Source organism: Biomphalaria glabrata, chromosome 11 (assembly GCF_947242115.1).
Source record: "Biomphalaria glabrata chromosome 11, xgBioGlab47.1, whole genome shotgun sequence".
In the NCBI taxonomy this organism is placed as follows: domain Eukaryota; kingdom Metazoa; phylum Mollusca; class Gastropoda; family Planorbidae; genus Biomphalaria; species Biomphalaria glabrata.
Window position 1 is genome coordinate 11,535,033 of NC_074721.1, and position 26,468 is coordinate 11,561,500.

General features: G+C 36.6%; 1 protein-coding gene across 2 annotated transcripts in view; it reads left to right on the forward strand.

Moving 5' to 3' along the window:
- The first annotated feature begins 1,058 nt into the window (after positions 1 to 1,058).
- LOC106054815 (F-box/LRR-repeat protein 7-like) overlaps positions 1,059 to 26,468 on the forward strand; it is a 111,576-nt gene continuing 86,166 nt past the window's right edge. For both annotated transcript variants that reach the window (XM_013210854.2, XM_013210856.2), the window contains exon 1: positions 1,059 to 1,516. The gene's annotated coding sequence lies outside the window, so the exon portion shown is untranslated. The remainder of the gene's footprint in view (positions 1,517 to 26,468) is intronic.

The following is a 26,468-nucleotide window of genomic DNA, read 5'->3' on the forward strand; positions in this document are numbered from 1 at the left end:
GCAGTGCGTGACATGCGTTATCATCTTGCGAAGACTGTCTCGAGGATTCTTGATCAGGTACAACAGAAATGAATCAATTATGTTTCGTGATTAGACATAAAGCTTTTGGCAAGACATATTAGATATTTACATTATAATTACGATTACTTAGGCTTTGTGAACGAAAATAATTTCACGATGGGGGGGGGGGGGGTCGCGTTTAGTAAGGAATTATAAAATTGGGTCGCCGAATTTAAAAGGTTGAGAAGCCTGATCTAGTGGGTGTGTTTTAAAATTTGTAACATGTTGCCGCCACATAGCAGATCACAGAAACAGATACAAATTAAATCTTAGAATACAATCCAACTTTCTGGTGTCAGAGAAGCTCTGGTATGAACGTATATTTTTGTGCTATCATGTAATAACTAATGAAACGTTTGTTCTTGTAATGTTTTGTTTTTCCTAATGCACAGTTGTAAAACACATTTCCTCACCAATGATAAGTCTTAATATTATCATTTATCGAATTATATATTTTTTTCTCTCTTTATTTACACGAGCTTGTGGGAGTGCCCCGCTTAAAACGGCCCTGAACAGTTAACCCCCATCCCCCCTATCTCTGACGTCGCAACTGTTGCTACCATCTTTAACACCCCCCGCTGCTCTACTAACTAAACCCACTCATGAAGGGAAAAAAAATCATCTACTAACGCAGGTGATCTGTCCCTCCTCCTCCTCATACACCCCATCCCTTTCCTTTATTATCCTTGCTTTCTTCCATCTGTCCTTCTAGCTCTATATGTCCATCTCCTCCCCCCCCTTCCCTACTATATTCCAGACTATGACAGAAGGTGGAAATAAAAAGTAGGAGTAACAATTGCCAACCTGGAGTCATGACCCTCCTCCTCCCCCACCTCCTTTTTTTGTGTCTCTGATCTCCGCCCCCCCCCCCCCCTTCCCTTTTCAGGCGACAGTCAATTTAACAGGTCGGATATACAAAACCTGGGCTACTACAAGCCCGTGAGGAAAATGGTGCGTGTCTTGGGTGGCTGACTACGAAGCTCTTTTTTTTTTTCTGTTTCAAAGGGATTTTTTTTGTTCCGTTCGTCAATCGTGCTCGCTCGCCCAACAGGCTATCCTTCACATAGTTTTGTTTGGATCCTTTCTTGCAGTCTTATTGAAAATACAAACGAGGCAATGAGTGCACGATAATTATTTCGCATAGAGTTGGATCTACACAGGCGTTTAAATACATGCAGATGTAGTCCCTAATGTTTAGACTACATTTCATTCACAAGTGTGGAGTACAAATGGTAAAAGCTCATCAGTACGCAACAATTGGAACTATATTTCTGTGAGTGATCAAATCAAATTCTGTCTATTCGCGGAGAAATTCATTATAGCATTAACGTGTGCACTATTTTGATGGTGTGTTGTGAATGTGAATAGAGTGAGTTTTAATGTGGAATTTATAAATTCTCATTTTGAAGATCGACTGTAATGGATCTTTTCTAATATTGGAACCAACAATCATACGGTAATTCACGACTGTAATGAGAGAATATGTAGACCTAAACGTAGATTAATCTATTTAGTTGTAAACCTTTTTTTTTTCAATTTATATTGACATACGGATAACTATTATTTGCACAGCCATTGAAAAGACATTGATGAATTTTTGTTGACAATTTCGACAAATATTGTTTTTGGTGACTAGGGATTGGTGACTAGGGATTGGTGACTAGGGATTGGTGACTAGGGATTGGCGACTAGGGATTGGTGACTAGGGATTGGTGACTAGGGATTGGTGACTAGGGATTGGTGGCTAAATGTTGTCCTCTCTTCGTACTAAAGGCCCTTAAAACTTGAGTCGAAATGACCAACAACAATTTGTTGTCAGTTGACCCGTTGTAACTTGCTCTGTATTGGGGCAGATAATGTAAAACGTATCTGTTATCTATAGCGACTGTTGACGAAGGTGTCTTGTGACCAGCACAACGCCCCCCCCCCTTACAACGATGGACTCTAATGCGTCTAAAAAAATGTAAGGTTCCTCCTTTCAGACCTTGCTATGTATAGGGCATCTAATTCGATGGCCGACGGTTAGCCATTTGGCCAACACAACGACCAACACTATTTACTTTCCCCAACTAAAATCAGGTATCTTTTAGAGTTGAAAGCACTAAAAGTCCTGAAATTCAAAATCCCAGTCTTCACCGAGATTTGAACCCGGGACCTCTCGGTTCGGAAGCAAGCGCTTTACCACTCAGCGTCGTAATAAAAAAAAATCTCAGTCTTCAGCGGGATTTGAACTAGAGAAGCCTTGCTTTACCACTCGGCCAACGCCAATTTATTTGGAATTTCCGCGGTGTTTTTTTTTTAAAGGAGGGGTGGGAAATAAATATATGCTTTATTCGTTGTATCTCATGGAAACTTGAAGCTAGTGACAATCATCTGATAAAAGATTGTGATGGTTACCATCTGATTGTTCACTTATCAGATCGGAAAGTCAAGATGTAGACAGGGCTATGCTACACTACGATAATTGTTCAGTAACCTCGAGCCACAGCGGGGTGTCCGCTTCATGACCGATCCACCTTCTAAAGCCCCCGTTCTAAATGCGTATTATATAGCAGTTAAAGTGACTGTAAAACAGATGAACGGATTCGTGAATGAACGGATCCAAGTTTTCGTGCACGAGGGATAAGGTTTATGGGGTTGTGATAACTCATTTTATATCCTCGTCATAGTTAACCTCTATGGGTACAGATGATGTAAAGCTCATTTATTTAGGTTAACCAGGGTGTCATGTGGCCAGCACAACGACATACCGCCTTTAGGTATTTAATGTAACCATTTGCACTCAGGGGGCATCCTAAAAATTCCGAAGCTCGAAATCCTAGTCTTTATCAGGATTCGAACTGAAGACCCCTAGGTACTACTATATAAAACCTTCTCATTATGTTTCGATTTAGTTGATCTCTCAGCTTACTATTCAATGTAGGTTGAAACTAATTCAAAGTGTTAGTTACTAATGACTATGTCACGAGCATCCCATGTCCCATACATCGTACATTTTTATTTGACATTTTACGTTCACGCATGACTTTTACGTATAAGATTTTTTTTTAAAGTAAACAAGATGAGTGATATACAAATTAAGGCCAGCGGGTCATATCTATATATATATATATCATGGGCGTAGCCAGGATTTTTTTTCGGTGGTGGGGGGTTGGGGGGGGGATTTTTTTCTTTACATAATCTTTATTACATTCTGACCCTTCATTCTTTCCGAAGACGTTTATTGTGCCATAGAATAGGTTCTTCCATGAGTTAGTGGAAAAATTGTAGATTCCCTGCCATTATTAGCAATGGGGTCTGGGGTTAGTGTATATAATGTATATAACGTATGGAGTTAGATTTAACTATGACTATGTAATTAAAAAAAAACTCTTTCTCTCTCTCTCATCATTAGAAGACATATATATATATATATATATATATATATATATATATATATATATATATATATATATATATATATATATATATATATATATATATATATATATATATAAACATACAATTAACATACGAAATAGTCCTTAGATGCCTTACAGATTTGTCAGGGGAGAGCATGCTTATGTAATAATGATACTAATAACCCAGATATTGTTACTATAAATTTGTCTCCCATGTTGACATGCAGTGATAGTGATATAAACTCATTGCGATCTATCTATAATGACTTCCGTAAATTTATCGCCAGTCTTATCTCGGAGAGTCAACCTTGGCTGAACGCCCCCCCCCCCCCCAAATAAAAAAAAATAATAACACGCATTCTTCTTCCCTTCCCCCTTTCCCTTGTGACACCATTAGCCTTTGTCTGTCCCATAGACGTGGGTTTTCCCATGAGATCATAAAGCTACCCACATTTATTTCTGTTTCCCCGAGAGGGCGATCACATTAGGCCAATAACAAGAATGCCCATCCATTCCAAAGTGTTGTTGTTGTTTTTTTACTTTATTTTCTACAAAGCTTATATCAACTTACCCTGTATTTATGGTAAAAAGTTTTTACAAGTTTTTCTTTTACAATTTACAACCAATCTCGGATCAAGTTGAAATTTTTGCACAATAATTTTTTTTTTACCCAGCAAAACAAGAATCAATTACAAACAAGATTACAAAGAGAGTTTATGTTGTCACACAAACTCAGAGGTGGCCCCCGTCGGAGTCGGATCCCTGTCGGATCCGCCTATTCGCAAGGAATATTCAAGACGTGATTTTGTCAAAAGTAGTAATGTTTCGATTCATTTGGCGTTGCAAAAAATGTTGTTGTTTTTTCCTGTAAAATGTTACATGTTTTGGATGTTCCTTCAAAGTTAAAGATAATTTACTTCCTTGTCCAAATCTCCCGCTGGACGACGGGGAATGGCAGTGAGCTGGGTATGACACCGGGACCGTACAGTCCAGCGCTCTAACCGCACGCCAGGCATTGCTGTTAACGTAATAACAAACTAATAACCTATTATTGATAAAGAGATATATTACACATTACGGCATGACAACTACCGGATATGTACAAAATGTCAGACGAGCAATTTTAGATAATCTTTTGGTATTAATTTGTAAAGGAAAAAAAAAGAACAATGCTTCAAGTTTGTACTTCGGCAACGTCTGCTCAATGTCCCAGACTCCCAGCACAGTTGCCAACAGAGCTATTGTCATTTTCATTTATTGTTAGTCTAGATTCTAGATCTATTACGAATTTAATCACATGACTGATCCAAACTAAATGATAAATTTACACTTAATATAAGCTTTGTTTTTTTTAAAAGTATTTTCTATATTTTTATCTCAATCGCAAAATGGAAACAACGTCTGTTCTGTGAAAATCCCGAGATGTAACTTTTTTAATTATTACAAAACTTGTACAAATTATTGGTTAATGATAACATCCGCTGGTTAGTGGATTACGTCCATTTGTTACTGATTTCGATCTATTGGCTAATGACTAACATCTATTGATTTCTGACACTAAGCAACTAGTTACTGGCTCCAATCTATTGATTTCTGACACTAAGCAACTAGTTACTGGCTCCAATCTATTGATTTCTGACTCTAAGCAACTAGTTACTGGCTCCAATTTATTGATTTCTGACACTAAGCAACTAGTTACTGGCTCCAATCTATTGATTTCTGACTCTAAGCAACTAGTTACTGGCTCCAATCTATTGATTTCTGACACTAAGCAACTAGTTACTGGCTCCAATCTATTGGTTTCTGACTCTAAGCAACTAGTTACTGGCTCCAATCTATTGATTTCTGACACTAAGCAACTAGTTACTGGCTCCAATCTATTGATTTCTGACTCTAAGCAACTAGTTACTGGCTCCAATCTATTGATTTCTGACTCTAAGCAACTAGTTACTGACTCCAATCTATTGATTTCTGACTCTAAGCAACTAGTTACTGGCTCCAATTTATTGATTTCTGACACTAAGCAACTAGTTACTGGCTCCAATTTATTGATTTCTGACTCTAAGCAACTAGTTACTGGCTCCAATCTATTGATTTCTGACTCTAAGCAACTAGTTACTGGCTCCAATTTATTGATTTCTGACTCTAAGCAACTAGTTACTGGCTCCAATCTATTGATTTCTGACTCTAAGCAACTAGTTACTGACTCCAATCTATTGATTTCTGACACTAAGCAACTAGTTACTGACTCCAATCTATTGATTTCTGACTCTAAGCAACTAGTTACTGGCTCCAATTTATTGATTTCTGACACTAAGCAACTAGTTACTGGCTCCAATTTATTGATTTCTGACTCTAAGCAACTAGTTACTGGCTCCAATCTATTGATTTCTGACACTAAGCAACTAGTTACTGGCTCCAATCTATTGATTTCTGACTCTAAGCAACTAGTTACTGGCTCCAATCTATTGATTTCTGACACTAAGCAACTAGTTACTGTCTCCAATTTATTGATTTCTGACACTAAGCAACTAGTTACTGGCTCCAATCTATTGATTTCTGACTCTAAGAAACTAGTTACTGGCTCCAATTTATTGATTTCTGACACTAAGCAACTAGTTACTGGCTCCAATTTATTGATTTCTGACTCTAAGCAACTAGTTACTGGCTCCAATCTATTGATTTCTGACACTAAGCAACTAGTTACTGGCTCCAATCTATTGATTTCTGACTCTAAGCAACTAGTTACTGGCTCCAATCTATTGATTTCTGACACTAAGCAACTAGTTACTGGCTCCAATTTATTGATTTCTGACTCTAAGCAACTAGTTACTGGCTCCAATCTATTGATTTCTGACACTAAGCAACTAGTTACTGACTCCAATCTATTGATTTCTGACACTAAGCAACTAGTTACTGGCTCCAATCTATTGATTTCTGACTCTAAGCAACTAGTTACTGGCTCCAATCTATTGATTTCTGACACTAAGCAACTAGTTACTGGCTCCAATCTATTGATTTCTGACTCTAAGCAACTAGTTACTGGCTCCAATCTATTGATTTCTGACTTTAAGCAACTAGTTACTGGCTCCAATCTATTGATTTCTGACTCTAAGCAACTAGTTACTGGCTCCAATTTATTGATTTCTGACTCTAAGCAACTAGTTACTGGCTCCAATTTATTGATTTCTGACTCTAAGCAACTAGTTACTGGCTCCAATTTATTGATTTCTGACTCTAAGCAACTAGTTACTGGCTCCAATCTATTGATTTCTGACACTAAGCAACTAGTTACTGGCTCCAATTTATTGATTTCTGACTCTAAGCAACTAGTTACTGGCTCCAATTTATTGATTTCTGACTCTAAGCAACTAGTTACTGACTCCAATCTATTGATTTCTGACACTAAGCAACTAGTTACTGGCTCCAATCTATTGATTTCTGACTCTAAGCAACTAGTTACTGGCTCCAATCTATTGATTTCTGACACTAAGCAACTAGTTAATGGCTCCAATCTATTGATTTCTGACTCTAAGCAACTAGTTACTGGCTCCAATTTATTGATTTCTGACTCTAAGCAACTAGTTACTGGCTTTCCTCTAGTATTTACCTTTCACTTCTGCTTACTAGACTGTCATCTATTCCTTAAATCATGTATCAAAAACAAATGAACTTTTTTTTTTACCATTGTACAACTTTTTGCTCTTCTTATGAAGGGTTTCAATGAAGTAGCTAAAAGGATTTATAATTGTTTTACTTTAAAAAAAAACATAATTCAAGGGGTTGTATTTATCGTGTATGTGTGTGGCGTGTGTGTAAGGCTAGTTACTATCACCGAGAAATTCCTCATGTCTGTTCAACTCGGTCACACGCCGGGGATGTAGGTCTACCTAGGCCACAGTGCGTTGACATTCCTTATGTTGACAACTATTTCTGTCATCATGATGATGTGAGCATGTTCAGGTCTGTGACATGCGTACTGCGCACTGCTCTATTACGCTGTCGGGGCATCCATCAAGCTGTTAGAAAGAAATCTGCACTCATTCAATGACTGATGTAACAGACTAAGCGTTTGTTTAGTCAACGAAATATTACGATTGACCTAGATCTACATTTAAAAAACGACAAGGTTACAAAGACAGTTTTACCACACAAACTCGAAATCGGTCCTCGAAGTGGTCCACCTAGTCAAGTAAAAAGGCAGGCTTCAATATTTTCAGAAGGAACATCAAAGTGATTTTTTTTATCAATGACAAATGACAGAGAAAAATTGAGAAAAAGGGTTGACAGATCTTGTGTGGTGCCCCAGCGGTCCAGCAGACCAAAGGATAGGTGAAAGTGAATGTGAAGATAGATGTGAACCTGGCCTAACTTATGTCTTATAATGAATATCTAATTGATCTGATTGTTTTGTAAAGAGTCAATCTTTTATTCAAATCCTAAAAAAAAAAAACATTTCCCCAGTATTTTCATGACCATGCCGATGTGTGTACTAAAGCTAATATATTAATTAATTAAATTAATGTTGTTTTAAATTCTCTCCAACTTGTATGCATGCTAAATAGATTTATTCTCTTTAAAATAATACTTTAAAAATTTTTTTTTAGATGTTGTAGTTAGTCTGACAGAACTTACATAACTTAGCAATACAAATGTAAAAAAATAAATAATTTTTGATAAATTATACAAAACTGTATGTATAAATGTGTTAAAAATATGGTATGGTTACTATTAATAGTGAATAGTTGTAAAAGTGGTGTATTTTTATGAAAAATCTGCTTGCATAGATAATTTGTAAAATTAGATGGTTCACTTTCGGAGAAGAAAAAAAGTAGCCGTTGCATCAGAACTTTGAATGATCTAAAATATCATGATGTCCGATTTTCATTTTCTCATCTAGTTTCTGATATCTAAACGGGACAGATGGGCGGAGGGACAGACGGACGTACGGACAGACAGGCCACACAAAACTAATAGTGTCTTTTCCCCTTTCGGGGGCCGCTAAAAAAACAAAACAAAAACAACAGAAAACATTTCTAACACATGGAACTTGTACTAAATGCTAGTAACTAAACATTATTTTATTGCCTAGTGCATACCAATATAATAATTCAGAAATGACCTATACGAATGGTGTCCAAACTAGGACACGCGGGACATATCAAACCCTTGAAGGTGGTGCTATCCGACCCTTCGAAGCGTATGCCCACAAGTGCATACTGAAGCCGCTTAGGATCGGGTGGTGTGGCTCGTGACTCGAACATTTTTTAGCCCGCGGACTGAAAAAAAAATGTAGGGTTAGGGTAAGGTATAACTAATTAGTCTACTAGCGTCATTCAATATTTTTTACAAAGCTTAAACCAACTCTGTCTGTCTGTGTGTCTGTCTGGTAAAAACTTTCTACACGTTATTTCTCCCACACCGATTCTTGAATCAAGTTGAAACTTGGCACAATTATTTATTGGCATAGACAAGACATGAATAAATAAACAAAAAACCCAACTAATTAGTTAATTAATTATAGGTAATTACAAAGGAAAGTAATCCTTCAGTATTCAAAGATATGGCTAATTTGTAGGATTTGGGTCCCTTTAAATAATTGTTAGCGCTATTTCTCCCACGCGCATTATCCGATCAAGTCGATACTTTGAACAATTATTTATTGTACCTAACAAAACATGAATCAATGAACAAACTAATCAATTCGTCAATTAATTATTTGTCATTCTTTATATAGTTTAATATCGAATAAGGGAAATATCTTCTACATTAATGAGAGATATAGTTGTACGGCTGAAATTATTCCTCTTAGATAAGTTTTGGTTGGTTTTTTTTTTAAAGATTTGTAAATTTTTGGTTGATTTGGAAAGACAAAATAGAATATAATCGGAGTTATATTAGCTATAAAAACATTATTTTTTAAATATTGAAAAGAAAACCATTCATTCCTGTTAATGTTCATTTATGTAATTATTAACATGCTCTAATCAAGCTTATGTATTATGAGAAAATACAAAACAGAACAATGTAAAATACACAGATATAAAACCTTCTGAATAATGCTAAATTGAAAAATTAACACACATTGAGTAGTGAAACCAGAAAGTGTTTTCTTTTGTAATTCTTACCCTCACAAAAAGTGTTTTAAAAAAGGTAAACCTATCCCACCGACCTATATATGAATTATCTAGATCTGTGACACAGTGTCAACAAAATGTGTTTTCAATTCTTCCTTCAAAACTGCAGATCCATTATCTAGATTCTAAATCAAGTTGAATCAGATAATGACGTTCAGATCAAATCAAGAATCAAATTTAAATGTATGCATTGGGAAACTCTACTGTCGGTTTCTTGTAGCGTTATAAACAATTATCCAATACATATTATACATTTACTTTCTTCAATGATTTTTTTTTACTCATTTTATGATTTCATTAGCTTATAGATCAAAATCAAGGCTGACAAACAACCCTAAGTTACTAGAGTTTCCTCAAAGGAGAAGATAACTATGTCCATCGCATATTCAAGTGAGACCTTCGTCTGAACACTGACAATGTGACGTGGCAAGCTGTGGTTAGCGGAGACCAATAGCTTGTTGCCACGTCACAGGTCACCGTTCAGAACCACTAGGACGATTGGTCTCGATCCAAGTAATACTCTAGTCATGGCTTTTGTGGCTGATTCAAGAAACCCGTTTCATGTTCTTAATGCTTTGGGGGGGGGGGGAATGAACATTTTTACGACGTTGTCCTAGCAGGTGGAACAAAAAATATGCTTTTATCTTCGTGTCGTTCTGAATATTTTATACAATTTTACTTTTGTAAATTATGGTTCAGTGTTTTCTGCAATACTTCTACGTTACATTTTAGTATTATTCCATGAAGTATTTTTAAATTAATTTATTTTACATAAATGGTAGCACTATTGATAGCAAATATTAGTGTCTTATAAATATTAATGAAATGAATGAAACTAAATTGAAAATACTTTGGTATGTTCGGGCATGGTCCTTCACATTCTGAAAATAATTACTTCTTAGCCCAAACCTCTCACAGGACGACGGGGGATGACAGTGGGCTGGGTTCGAACCCCGGACCTTCGAGACCACCGAACGGTAGTTTAGCGCGTATACACCACGATCAGGCAGCCATTGTATTCTTACATGTATACAGCAAGTACTAGCATTCTTGGTGTGAATTCAACACAAGCAAGTGATAGTCCAATGCAGTGAATACATTGACAGTCCAATGCAGTGAATACAATGACAGTCCCATGCAATGAATATATTGACAGTCCAATGCAATGAATACATTGTCAGTCCAATGCAGTGAATACATTGACAGTCCAATGCAGTGAATATATTGACAGTCCAATGCAATGAATATATTGACAGTCCAATGCAATGAATATATTGACAGTCCAATGCAGTGAATACATTGACAGTCCAATGCAGTGATGACAGTGGGCTGGGTTCGAACCCCGGACCTTCTAGACCACCGAACGGTAGTTTAGCGCGTATACACCACGATCAGGCAGCCATTGTATTCTTACATGTATACAGCAAGTACTAGCATTCTTGGTGTGAATTCAACACAAGCAAGTGATAGTCCAATGCAGAGAATACATTGACAGTCCAATGCAATGAATACATTGACAGTCCAATGCAGTGAATAAATTGATAGTCCCATGCAATGAATATATTGACAGTCCAATGCAGTGAATATATTGACAGTCCAATGCAATGAATATATTGACAGTCCAATGCAATGAATATATTGACAGTCCAATGCAATTAATATATTGACAGTCCAATGCAATGAATACATTGTCAGTCCAATGCAGTGAATACATTGACAGTCCAATGCAGTGAATATATTGACAGTCCAATGCAATGAATACATTGTCAGTCCAATGCAGTGAATACATTGACAGTCCAATGCAGTGAATACATTGACAGTCCAATGCAATGAATATATTGACAGTCCAATGCAGTGAATACATTGACAGTCCCATGCAATGAATATATTGACAGTCCAATGTAGTGAATACATTGACAGTCCAATGCAATGAATATATTGACAGTCCAATGCAATGAATATATTGACAGTCCAATGCAGTGAATACATTGACAGTCCAATGCAATGAATATATTGACAGTCCAATGCAGTGAATACATTGACAGTCCAATGCAGTGAATACATTGATAGTCCAATGCAGTGAATACATTGACAGTCCCATGCAATGAATATATTGACAGTCCGATGCAGTGAATACATTGATAGTCCAATGCAGTGAATACATTGACAGTCCAATGCAGTGAATACATTGACAGTCTAATGCACTGAATACAAAGAATGAGGGTTGGGAAGATAAAAAGTTATCGCCGAGGCTCCTTCTTAAGAATGCACACATCTTCAACTGAGTTAAGTGTGTGAATAGACTATTTGGCAAATAAAAGCGGATCTCTCTGTGGCCACACCATGCACCGTGTACCTGGCATGTATTTAATAGTGTACTTAGGGCAAGTAACACATATAGTGCCTAAGAACAAGTTGGGGAGAAGTGGAAATCTGAGGAAATATTACCTCCACCTGACCAATGTACCAAAGCTGTTGTTCAGAAAATGTTTCTCATGTTTCAGGGAAATTCTTCTGCGGATTTTTAGCCAACAGTGATCTTTCAGTATAATTTCATTGACATTGTTTGTCTATATATTTCAAAATCTCAGTCTTCCTCTTTCACCTTCTTGCTATTCTCTCAATCCTTCTTCTCCACATTTCTCTATTCTCTATTTTTTTCTCTTACTATATTTATTGCCTGAAAAACTGGTGTCTTTTGATTGTAAACCAGATCTTAAGAATCAACAAGTATATAAGATCAGACTACTGTGATTAACTTGATTATGAAAATCACTTGTAATTGGCAGTAATACATTAAGTCGGTAAATTTTTTTTTCTTGACTCATTAAGCTGTCAAAGAGCAGTGTCAAACCTCTCCTCATCACAGCAGTGTCTCGCTGTTCTGCCATCGTCTTATTATTTTGAATGACTTCACTTAAAAGACTTCCAGTCGACAAAGACCTTGTTGCTCTTCGCGTTTCCCCCATTGTACACTACAGTTGTGTAAATAGCTCAGCACGGCTCCCTAGTCTCACGAAGAGTGTAAATTGAATTACATTGCTTGACATCAAAAAGAAATGGCTCCCCTCAAGCTGAATAAAAAAACATCTTTTAAAAAGGAGTAGATGAATGTGCTACCTGTGGCGACGTTGAATGTGCTACCTGTAGCAAGAATAACTTTATTACTTGAGGCATACATTGGAATCAATAAGTGTAGAAAAAAAAAGGGGGCTGAACATATGAAGTATCTAGATCTAGTTGCTATAAAAAGGTTTATAATAAAACGAATGATGCGTTTCCTTATTATCTAGCCGATCGTATTTGTATAGAGGCACAGATTAGCTAATAATAGCACAATGAATTATCGGAGAAGATAACTTTTCTTGAATTGCTACTGAAAGTCGTAGTGCGATTAGAGACTAATGCATTGAACTTATTGACAGGTGTCCTAGAGTTCTTTGCTACATACTATTTTAGGGTGTCCTAGAGTTCTTTACTACATACTGTCTTAGGGTGTCCTAGAGTACTTTGCTACATACTGTTTTAGGGTGTCCTAGAGTTCTTGGCTACATATTGTTTTAGGGTGTCCTAGAGTTCTTTGCTACATACTGTTTTAGGGTGTCCTATAGTTCTTTGCTACATACTGTTTTAGGGTGTCCTAGAGTTCTTTGCTACATACTGTTTTAGGGTGTCCTAGAGTTCTTTACTACATACTGTCTTAGGGTGTCCTAGAGTTCTTTACTACATACTGTCTTAGGGTGTCCTAGAGTTCTTTGCTACATACTGTTTTAGGGTGTCCTAGAGTTCTTTGCTACATACTGTTTTAGGGTGTCCTAGAGTTCTTTGCTACATACTGTTTTAGGTTGTCCTAGAGTTCTTTGCAACATTCTGTCTTATGGTGTCCTATAGTTCTTTGCTACATACTGTCTTATGGTGTCCTAGAATTCTTGGCTACATATTGTCTTAAGTTGTCTAACAGATTTTTGCTACATATTGTCTTTAGTTGTCTTACAAATATTTGGTAAATATTATCTTAAAAGATCTTTGGTGCATATTGACTATGGATGTATTAGAGAACTTTGCTACATATTGTGCTACTATGCCTTTTATGCCATATTCACCTTTTAAAACAATGTCAGAGCCTCTTTCTTTTCTTTAATTCGGGCAAAGTATCGTCTGTTGATATTGATGAAACCGCTTGGGAATGACTGTTTCTAGAGCTTTCAAACTTGAGACACTGTCCAACAGAGACCAATAGTCTTAGTAGGCCCGAGCACTGACCTATGACGTGGCAACGAGCAAACCACAGGTCCAACTCAGTTTATACATCTGGGGTTAAAAGTGAACACACATACTAATTATATTAGTATCTACAGTAACGACCTGTTTTCTTTCAATTCTCTTGTTAGTTATATGCACAAGTGCTGAAACTTTCTACAGCCACCAGATATAAACCTTGATTTAGTTCGCAAGTTACGTAGCTGTCTATGTGTATCGACAATCAATTCCGGAAGTACGACAAACCGGAACCAATCATTATTGTAGGCCTCAAACAAGCAATAGAAAAAAAAACAAACTTTTCAAGACCAAAGCTTATCTAAGGGAAATAACTGCTAATTATTGCCATTTATCTGAAAATTGTAGAGTTAAGCTCACTATCTGTTATATAAAACAAAATTAATTAATTAGTACTAAGTGATTAACTAACTGGTTAAAGTTTTGAATGATACTTGTATAGTTAACTGCTATGAATAATAGTGCGTGATCCTTCTAAAATTTTAATAAAATGAGTTGTCATGAGTTTAGTCTCGGTATGATAATGAAAGGTCAAAATAAATAATCATATTTGTTTTTGGTCTTTGTCTCAATGTGTTGTACAACTATGGCGATAGTGTGAGATAATATTAGACATGTTTTAAAAACAAAGCTTATCTAATAGGAATAACCGCAAAATCACTGTCATATATCTTAATACTGCTGGAATAAGCACCCTTTTTCTATATGAACCAATATTGATTAATTACTACTAATTGATTAGTTAAAATTGGTTAATTTTTGTATTGGTTCATAATCTTCCAACTTAGAACAGGACACACCTCTGTTAAATTACCATCTTAACAAAATAAATCCCGCTCAACTCCCCCTTTGTAGACACTGCGCCCACCCCTTTGAAACCGTAAACCATATCCTCTTTGAATGCCCCTTCCTAATCCACCTTAGGCAGACCCCACTACCACTACAACCCAACATAACCAACACCCTGTACGGCAGTACTGAACAACTGAAGAGAACAGCACACTATTTTTCCTTGGCGCAGTCTGCAAAAGAGCCAACAGCTCAACAACAAAAAGCTGGCTAGAAGAAGTATTGGTTCATGTATCGCCATCGAATGTGAATAATTATGCAAAATTTTAACTTGATCCAAGAATGGGGAAGGGGAGAAAAAAACGTGTACAAAACGTAATAAGTAAAAATAACTCCATATATAGGCTACATCTCTCAATAAAAAAACATTTAGTTCCCTTTTTCGATAGCATACAAAATAATTATTTACCAGTATATAATAAACTAATTGGCTAATTTTTTATTGATTCATTTTTTGGGTACAACGAATAAGTTTATAAAGTTTTGACTAGATCTATGAGTGGGTATTGCAGAAATTGTAACGGGAATTGGATATACATGTTAATTGATAAGGCAAGTTGATATAGGCTTTGTAAAATGAGAAGGAATCGAAAAGTAGGGAAAGAATATTGGATGTTTGGACTACATTTAAAGACACTCTAAATATGCCACAAATATCAAATGCTTCATTTCAATGACCTTATTTCAACATATTCTTGAGCTAAGTTAAAGATTTCAATTTAGGCAATAAATTATTTCTCTCTGTGTTTATGTCAGGGATTAGCATTCAGGAGAACTGTACTTTATTTCTGCTTGTTCTCTCCCCTGAAACTATCTTTAGTAGGGCCCATGAAGCCTTACATTCATCGATAATAAAAACACATTTTTTTTCCTAAAGGTGTTGTCTACAATGTCTGGCAAGCTTAATGTGTTTTTCATTTCTTTGTCTAGTAGGAAAGATAAAAATCTTGATATTTCTTTGTGCAACGGATACACTGGAGGATGAAGGAAAGTGAATGTTAATTGTTCGCGAGTTTTACCAACCCTTATTAATTGAAAACTTATAGAAATGTGGTTGTGATAGCTTAGACCTTTCCTCTGGATTCAATGCTGAGACTTACTTGGTGACTTTATTTTTAATTGAAACCTCATGGTAATATTGAAATAATGATTATGATGAGTGGGTATTTGTTTTGGAAATACTTAGTTTTGATAAATGAAACCTCATCGAATTAGGTTTATGGTATTTAATAAAGTAGTTAATAGTTTCAGTATTAATTATTTTTGATACTTGAAACCTCTTGTGGATTATTTTTTTTTTTTTTTTTAGGATATTTTAGGATATTGTGGATATTCTTACGCCAGTTTTGGTATGATTGCGACTGTGAACATAGTGCTCATTAGTTTTCAATATATTCATGATATCCACAAATCGATCTAAAAAAGGTGGAGGATTCCTTGATTCTATGTTGGGAGTAGCGAGACGGACAAGTGTTGAGGTGTACAGAACGAATATTTCAGATACAAATTTATCGAGTTTTTAATGCATGGAGTTGCTGTAGTTTTATTTTTAGAATGGATTTGCTTCTTGACTTTGATAGTTGACAGCAGTTGATCTGTTGTGTTGTCTTAATGATGAGAAAAGAGTCCTTGTAATCACAACAAATTCCCATAAGGATCAATAAAGCAGTCTTAGTTTTGGTCTTAGTCTTGGTCTTATGTAAAACAAAACAAAAATAGTGACTTGGTAGCGAGCTACTGGTCTCCACTGCCCACAGGATGTGACGTTGTAGGCTAGTGTTCAGGCCTACAGTGACGATTCCTCTGGATTGGACCAAGTCTAATCACTAAGCAACGTTTAAGACTTTCATTCATGACAGAGAACTATAAATAGCTAGATATTTGGTACAACTGATTTTCCGTGTTGATATGCTTTTTAAAAAAAGCTAGTTGCTAATTGTGTGATTTTAAAAGTGCTGTAGAATCGAATTTAGCTTCTTTTTCTTTTAAAGCCAAATATCTTCCACCTCCGATGCCTAAGGCGGATCTTTAAAATAAGGTGGCAAGATAAAATAACCAATGAGGAAGTGCTACGAAGAGCAGGGTACCAGGACTTCCGCTCTGTTATCAGCAGCAGACGGCTTGACTGGCTTGGCTGGTCGACTTCCACAATACATTCTGTATGGCGATCTAACAGAAAGCAGGAAAGCCGCTGGTCGTCCATTTTTTTGCGGTATATTGTTGTATGCAAACGTAACACGAAGCCATGATGAAGACCTTCAATATCGACACTAACAGCTGGGAAAAAGTGGCACTGGATATATCCACGAGGAGAGCGAGCATAAAGGAAGGGTCCCGGATTGCAGATGCCATACACAACAGTAGTAGAAAGAAGGGTGAAAGTACAACGGCGCCTGGTGATAACATATGTCCTCAACCTGTAATCGCGGCTGCATATCAAGGATTGGCCTCACACAAGAAGTTGCAAAGGGAAAAGATCGTCTATCGAGACGTAAAATGCCACAGAGAATCAAATTGCTTAACCTTTCCTTTCGGATCAAAAAAATAATATCGATATAGAGGAAGTCTATGAATGTGGCCAAATGAAATGTATGAACTGGCGAAACGAAGATCAACTGCACCTCTTGAAGTTGGCAAGTCATCTTTCCATTTCGCGTCCTTGACATTGTTGTTTTTTATGTATTTATTTCAGACTCTCTCCTAAAAGTCCTCTTATTGTTTTCTTGCTTTTTATTTTAGATTCCGTTACTCCGACATTTTCTCTTCTTTTAGTGCTTTCAAGAAACGGATCGTAGATATCGAAATATAAACAATCACGCGTAGTAGGCCTACGTAATCATCTTCTTTTTTGAAGTAACTTCTGCATCATATAAGATATAAGATAATGAGCAGATTGCTGTGATTGACTTTCAAAATCTTCAAGAGCTCTTTTTTTTTTTTGTTAATTGCATATCCCGCCTTTTCTTTTCCATAAAATCATACAGCCTACATTATTTAAAAATTATTGATATCTATTTATAGGAATTACATATTGCGTTTCACATTTACACCGTTTAAGGAAGGAGAAAAATTTTACCCCCATAAAAAATTAGGGGACACCGCTTGATGCAGACGATATTTTATTATCCGCTTCCGTTCTCAACGGGTCTAATGTTGCCAACTATTAACGGATTATCTCCGAAGGTTGTGACGGCACATTTATACCCACCGCCTTCATCCCGTGCTGGTCCACTGAGAGTTGTGTGTAAAATACAACGCAAATTGTGACGTTTAGTATGGGATTAATTAAACATCAAGTCGATCAAATTCTATGGCATTCCTTTTTAAAAAAAATTCTCATGTGGAAATAAACAAATGTAAATGTAGAGATTGTGTTGCTAACATTAAGAAATGTACTGTACAAAATGCCGAAAGGTCACTTTTTTTTTCAGTTATTTAAGTTATTTCCATTGTTAATGAACAAAACCTGACAAATAATTGTAAACTGTTTTAAGGTAGACACTCAACGTAAAGCAGACAACTCAACACAGTTTAACAGGAAATAAAGACAGGTGTTTATTCACTAGGACAAACACATAACATCCTTCAGCTTCCTCAGAGTCTTACTACTAAGTATACCAGTCCTTTAGATAGCAACCCGAAAGTGGACCAACTACAGCCTTCCCCGCTTTGCTCCAGGTCCCTTCTACAACCTTAAAGCAGCACAAAAGCTGGCTTCTTAGTTTCCAAACATTCAGACTCTTCACAGTCACTGATGCACAGTTATTCTCTCTATCCTAGTGTCTTCCTGTTTTTGTTCACTAGTGCGCTCGTGCGCATCTCAAGCACTGGTGCAAGGCAGGGTTACAACACTATATATATATATATTAACAGAGCTAATCGATAGTAAATGAAGAACCTAAGCGTGGTTATTATGGATATCATCCTTTCTTTTATTAAAGTCCTAAATGAAAATTACCTCCATTAAAATGCTAGAGTAATAACTTCAGTACTGCACTGACGTAAATCCGGCCCTGAATGTGTATAATGTAAAACTTGTTTTTTTTTCATTGCAGTTTGCGAGTACATAGGGAGGTTCACTAAATCTTGAGCTATGTTTAAGTAACACTCGTCTAGCGAGTGTTAAATAAAAACAAACCTCGAAGCACTCATTCTGTTTTAAGGCATTGATCTGAAAACTTGATTTAAAAAACAAGATCAGATAACTTTGTTCTGATACAAGAGCATTAGCCTGCCCCTTGCAGTTGATGTTTTCATGCGCTCAGGTTGATATTTTGATTACCCTTCTTTGTCTAGCAAGAACATAGTATTGCTTTTGATATGTTTATTAACTCTGCGTCAAGCTTGTTAATACGTTCTGCTTAAGCAGCTGTCAGACCAGAAATGCTTTAAATATTTCAGTTTTTTTTTCTATGGCAATTTATCTTGACTAAGAGATTTGTCAAACAGAAAACAAATTTGTTTGTTTTATAATCTTTAAATTCAGTGGACGTAATAGTTGCCCGAGAGATGGTCAGATTATTAAGTTACAAAGATAAGAATGACTGGCAGAAGTTGATTTGTTAAAAAAAAATACTTTAATACTTTTATTTATTTTGGCTGGCATTTATGAATATCTTGATAAAATCTGGGCAATGTGTAGGACTCGTAACCACATATCTTTTAATCCCTGCTCATACAATATTAAGCCTATTTTTTACAAAGCTTATATTTACTCATTCTGTATGTCTAGCTGTCTGGTAAAAAGTTTGCACACGTTATTTCTCCTACACCCAAAGTCGGATCAAGCTGAAATTTTGCACAATTATTTATTTTTCATGACAACACAAGAATGAATTTAAGAAATTAACCAATTTGTTAATTAACTTTTTGGTAATTTTTTTTTTGGTATTGAACAAGGGAAAGAATATGTACTTGACCGAAGTGGTGGTATAAACTGAATTAATCTCTTTTATACTTTTAAAGTTGAAGTTAACGATAACTATAACACCTTCTATTTTCATAAGCACTTCGCTGGCACAAAGGTTAGTGTATCAGCTTGAGGAGGCTGATGAGGTTTTAGCCCTCGTTTTCGAATTCAGGTCGCTCACTTAAAAAACAAACATAAATGCATTTAAAAAGCGATCACCCAGACAACCCCTTCTTTACTGACATACGTGTTTCCTGTAACAGTTTCTTACAGGGCAAAGGCCACTTCCTATTCGATGTTCTCTTTACGTTTTTTTTTTTTTAATTTGGCCTGCCTTCTCCTTCTATCTGGCATACCTGGCCAGTACATTCCAATCTGCAGACAGCCTCAGCTCTACTTGCATCCGTGTAGTCAACAAACATTGGCCGATTAGGATCAAGAGAGATTACCCAAATTAAGCCATCACTGGCCCAATACAGGTTAATGAAACGATATACCAAAATAGAAGCTCTCTTACGTTGAAGTAAAATAATACAATTGTGAATTTAAACAATCAACAACAGCTTTTAGATTCTAATAGATAAATCAAATGGATAAGTCAATATTACTGAGACTTGATAAAGTCGAGAGGACAGGAAAGAGCTGGGAAAGCCATTAAAAAAAAACAGCAAGAGACCGTGGAGAGTGGCGTTTTTTTTTTACTGAGGCCCTATGTCCCATGACGAACGCAAACGAAAGATGATGATAATGTAGTAATTCCTCTGTTTATCAACTACACATTAAGTCAAATAAACAAATCAAATTGGATGGGTGTTTGGTTGAGTGTTATGCGCTCTTGTCTGTCGTCTCGAGGTCTCGGGTTCGAGCCCTGCTTGGTCCCACTATCCCTCCGCCCTCCCGTCCAGGATGTAATAATCTTCCATCTGAAGCAACACTATTAAAACAAAAACAAACAAACAAAATGTTATAATAATAATAATAATAATAATAATCTTTATTATCCGTAAGGAAATTTGTCTTACAATTAGTGCATTACACCAAACAAAAAACATTATAACTATAAGAAACCAAAGTGTACTTTCACACCAGACTCACTCATAATTTACATGTGACAAAGTTTATACCAGATTGTTCTTATTTAATGATTTGAAGAAAAACATTTTATTAACTATTGACCAACTATCTGGTCTAAGTCCTTGTAATAAAGGTAGATAACATCAGTCTGTCAACTCCTCCTCCCTCCCTTTCTTCCTCTGTCCTGTTACCTAAGGTAATGTTTGCCCTAATCTCGCATAAAAACAAAATTATTTATTGGTCTACTTCAGTGTTTCCCAAATTTTTTCCTTAACTGAACACTTCACATATTTTGAGTATTTGGCGGAACACCTCACACTTTTTGAGTATTTAGCGGAACACTTCACACTTTTTGAGTATTTTGCGGAACACTTTGCTTATTTTTATAGAGGTTAATTCACGTGGTGGCCTACTATGTAAAGTATTCCAGTAGTTCGTGGAACACCTATTCACTAGGTTTCCGCGGAACACAGTTTGGGAACCACTGATCTACTCTAATGCCTCAGTTTATGTTCTGATCCTTTAGTATTTATATCGCCCAATCTCCTTAGTCATTTCAAACTGAACTGTTTTGTGGAGCTTGCAGTGCGCTTCAAACGTTAAACTCGTTCGCTACATATGTATGTACGCCTGGGGACACGATGTCGCCTCTTGTATCAATTTCTCTACCCAAATTGTTCCGAGGCGATAAAGATCTTGACTTTATTTTTTAATATAGCCTACATCAAACTTAAACGTTGGCAACCATAGCGTCCTTTTTTTTTATATATACTTATCAAAGGGGGATAATGTCACACAGAATAATTCAAAGGGGAGAGTATTTTTTTAAGTACTGTACTTTTCGGAAAACGTGCGTTTTTGAAGTGAATTTTTTTTTAAGGGGCGTTAATTGAGGGTCTAAGATCGCAGTTATTAACACCCCTTGATGTTAACTGGTGCGAGAAATATAAAAAAAAAAAATATGCAGTGGAATGTCGTGCAAGCTGGCCGAGAGAATCAAGTGTATGATCTTGTTCTGTAGTGCTGGAGGAGGATAGTAGGTACATGAATGATACATGGTCTAGCAAGACTTATTTATAAAGAGATTCAGCGGGCCGTTGGTGATTGTATAGTGGCTTAGTGGTAGGCCATTTAGGTATTAGTACTATTAGAGATTGTACAGTGGAAAGTCATTTAAGTCAGCAATAAGTTGAATGTCACGAATAACGACCCCGTACAACTTTTGAAGACATTAAATTATGTCTGAAAAATGTTTTCAATATTTGTTCTGTAGCTTTACATGACATCAATAAAGTTTATGAGACACTATATGTGAAAAAGTAAGCAAAATATAAACATACTTTTTTTAAAAAATTGGTTGGTCGTTAGGCTGCCCACATGATATCCTCGTTAACCGTAGGCCACAAAAAAAACACTTTACATCATCTGCCCTATAGATCGTAATGTCCATCTAGAAAGGGGAACCTTCCTTTTTCGTTCGTCTAAGAAATATACAGTAGGTGTACAGCCCTTGATTTACGTAAGTTTCATCTAATAAACTGAAAGACTATGTTTTTTTTTTAATGTTGTTTTTTTTTGCACTCCTTTATAAAGCTTCGACCCCCCCCCTTATGGCTTTGACGTAAGTAAGTAAAGTTCCCCTTTCAGACCTTGTGGTCTATAGGGCAGATGATGTAAAGGTCATCTGATTCTGTGGCTTATGGTTAACGAAGGTGTCATGTGGCCAGCACAACGACCAACCGCCTTTTCTTTTCCTCAACTAATGTCAGGTACCCATTAGAGCTGGGTGGACTCGGAGGGGCCTAAAGATCCCGAAAATAAAAATCCCATTCTTCACCGGGATTCGAACCCGGGTCCCCAGGTTCAGAAACCAAGCACTTTACCGCTCGGCCACCGCGCCTCCTATGGCTTTGACGGGTGTCTTGTAGTCCTATTTATATTATATAGATCTGTAAATCTCATGTAAAAGTTGTAATGACTCCATCAGAACTTAAGTTTTATCTATGTTCCCTGCACAAACTTTCCTGTTTAGGTCGAGACTTCTGCTGAGCAGGGGCTGCCCAAAGTTCGGTTGACAGCTCTGGTCTGCATTCTAACTTTGACAACTGTTTTACCGGCCAGCTACGTGACAGATCGCTAATTGCACGGGACGACTCGCAGATGCGTTACTGGCGAGAGATTTAATTAATTGTACGGCAACTTATACAGGCCATAGACCACAATACCTGGCACTCATGGCTGAGGGCTATTTTATACATCATGAGAAGACTGTAGGTTTAGGGAAAAGTACTTTAATAGCAGCTTCTGAAATAAACATTGCATTAGGCTCCATAAGGTAGAAAAAAGGATAATGCTTTTGAATTAAAAATATGGGATTTGGTTTTTGATCTTAGGGTATGTAAGGCTGCTGAAATAGGCTAAGTTTTTTGTTTTTAAAGAGATGTTTCTTTAATAAAAAAAATAACGTATCTTAAATAGAATGCTTCTAACGTTAGCATTTTAAAAGCTTCTGAAATAGAACTATTTTTTTTCTGGCTTGGAATCCTAGAGAAGTCTGGGCTGCTTGATCGTGCGCTATGCGAGTTCAACTGTCGTTTGGTCCTCTCGACGGCACCGGGTTCATACCCTGCCCACATGACACCCCCCCCCCCAGGTCGTCCTGCAGGGGGACACGACAATTCGTTCACTGACATTTCGTTCACCGACAAATCGTTCACGACTTTTCGTTCACGCGACTATTCGTTCACCAGACATTTCGTTCACCCGACAATTCGTTCACGCGACATATCGCTCACGGACTATTCGCTCACAGACTACTTGTTCACCGACAGTTGGTTCACGACAAATTGTTCACGCGACAAATCGTTCACTAACAATTCGTTCACAGACAAATTGTTCACAGACAAATCGTTCACTGGATATTTCCAAAAAACAAAAAAATTGATAGAGATCGGGCCTGATCCGAAATTCTTTGTAAATTTTTGTTTGTTTGTTGTTAATATTTTGTTAATGAGGACAGTATGTGATAAAAAATTATACTGAAAACAAAAAAGAGATCTCACAGCAAGCTGAAACATTTAAATGGGACCTCACTTTACTATAGGTAACATTTTTACTTTCAACATGTAGGCCTTCTTTTACACTCATGTCCATCATGTGGTCTTGTTCGACCTACCCATATTTGCTTATCTTCTTAATAGCGGTCCATGTTTAATTAACATACCCATTTTATTGATATCTTATTAAAAAAACAAATCTTATCTTATATAATACAGACGTTTCTTCAAAAAAGAAGATGATTACGTCCTACGCGTCATGCATTCTGCCAAGTCACTGGTTTTCCTGGCTAGCTCAGACACACTAGTATTTTTTTCCACAATCCTTTTAGTGTTTTTACGAGAGATAATTTAGATTTTTAACAATGGTACTAGATTTGGTACTATATATGATTTCACTGTTCAACTCTGAACGTCACATACTAGATACAGATCTAAGGTTAATACTTATCAATTAAGACATCTAAGAAAAAAAAACTAATTACATGTACAACACTAGGAAATATTTTGGTTCCCTATCAAAAAATTATAATTTATCGTAATACAACAAAATAAAATTGTTTCAATAAATTTGTTATTGAAGTCCAAGCAATCAAATTAGTCTACCAATGGGTGGTCATATATACAAACAAGTTAACTAAAATAAAAATAAAATAAAACTTTACCGCAGGAGGGGGGACGGAATTAAGTGACTGATTTTTGCTTTCATTTTGTTTATATTAGGTGAGATTTTAATACTAAATCATCACTTACCACAGCACGGCCGAGGGGGTTTTGAGTTAAAAACCCTCTACCAGGGGGTTCTGAGTTTAAATTTTAAAAAAAAACCTATCAGGGGGTTTTGAGATACAAATCCCTCTACCAGGGGGTTTTGAGTTTAAAACCCCCTACCAGGGGCTTTGAGTTTAAAACAGTTAAATCCCCCTCTTCTATAAAACAAAAAAAAAATGCAAACAACAATCCCCAAATTCCAACAGCACAGTTAAGGAAGATTTTGATTTTAAAACCCCCTCCGAAATTTACGATAAACCCCCTCTTCAATATAAAAAAAGCAAATTACACATTCAAAATTCTATGAGCGTAGCCAAAGGGGTTTTGAGTTTAACCCCCCCCCCCCTCCAGTTGAGGTTTGAAGCTAAAAAGTACCTCTTCAATATAAAAAAAGGCAAATTACACACTATAAAATCTATGAGCGTAGCCAAAGGGGTTTTGAGTTGATGGCTTTTTCTTTAAAGTTTAAAACCCCTCCAGATGGTTTTGAGTTTAAAATTCCCCTACAGAGCGTTTAGAGTTGAAAACCTCTCTCTTCAATATTATTTTAAAGCAAACTACAGTCACCAAATTCTATGATTGTAGCTAAATGGGGTTTTAAATTTAAAAAAACAACAAAAAAATCCAGAGATTTTTTAGTTTAAAACCCCTCAACAGATGATTTGACGAAAAAACTTTCCTTTTCGATAGAAAATCTAAAGCGAAATTCAGGCATGTAATTCCAAGAGCGTAGTCAAGAAAGGTTACAAATTTCTACCAGTGGATTGGGCTCCATTAATAAAGTGTGAATAGTCTTCTGCCGAAATTGAAAAACAATATATGTGGCTCAACAAAGATGGCTAAGACAGATTTTAGGAGTCAGTCATAGAGATCGGGTCTAAACCAAAGAAATCATATGCCGAACTGTGAGTCGAATCCTTAGTAAGGTTGTGATAGAGCGTCGCATGAGGTTTTGGGGGACATGTTCTCCGACAAAATGAATTACGCAAAATAAGAGTTGCGGAAACAGCTTGCCGGAAAATGCGCCGAACGGCGCGAGAGGGTATAAGTCAGTAAGAATAGTTTATTAGGTTTTTGAAATAAAACTTTTTAATAGCAAGATAATGCACTGTAGGTACCTCAGAATATGCATTTTGTTGGCTTTCAATACCAGAAATGGTGCTCGGCGGCGGGGCGAAGCCCCGCGCTGGGGGAGCGCTGCGAGCTCCCCCAGACCCCCTTGCTGTCAAGAGCGGGGAGTCTACAATAAACAATAAACGTCTTCCGAAAGGGTCAGAATGTAATAAAGATTAATTATGTACACACACACATATATATAATTTTTTTCCGTGGGGAGGGGGGGGGGAATCCCCCCCAAAACCCCCTATGAAAAAAAAATCCAGGCTACGCCCATGTTACCTATAGTAAAGTGAGGGCCCGTTTACATTTTTCAGCTAGCATGTAAGATCTCTTTTTTTATTTTTTTTTTATTTTAAGTATAATTTTTACCACATACTGTCCTCATTAACAAAATATTAACAACAACAACAACGAAATTAAATAAACTCGGATTTGACCTGATCTCTAGAATTTTTTTGCATTTGGAAATAATAGCTACAAAATTTTTAATGTAAATAAATTAAACACGCAACGAAAATATATAATTTATACAATATGTTACTATCCAGTGAACGATTTGTCTGTGAACAATTTGTCCGTGCCGTGAACGAATAGTCGCGTGAACGATTTGTCGCGTGAACGATTTGTCGTGAACCAACTGTCGATGAACAAGTTGTCGGTGAATAAGTTGTCTGTGAGCGAATAGTCCGTGAGCGATATGTCGCGTGAACGAATTGTCGGATGAACGAAATGTCTGGTGAACGAATAGTCGCGTGAACGAAAAGTCGTGAACGATTTGTCGGTGAACGAAATGTCAGTGAACGAATTATTGTGG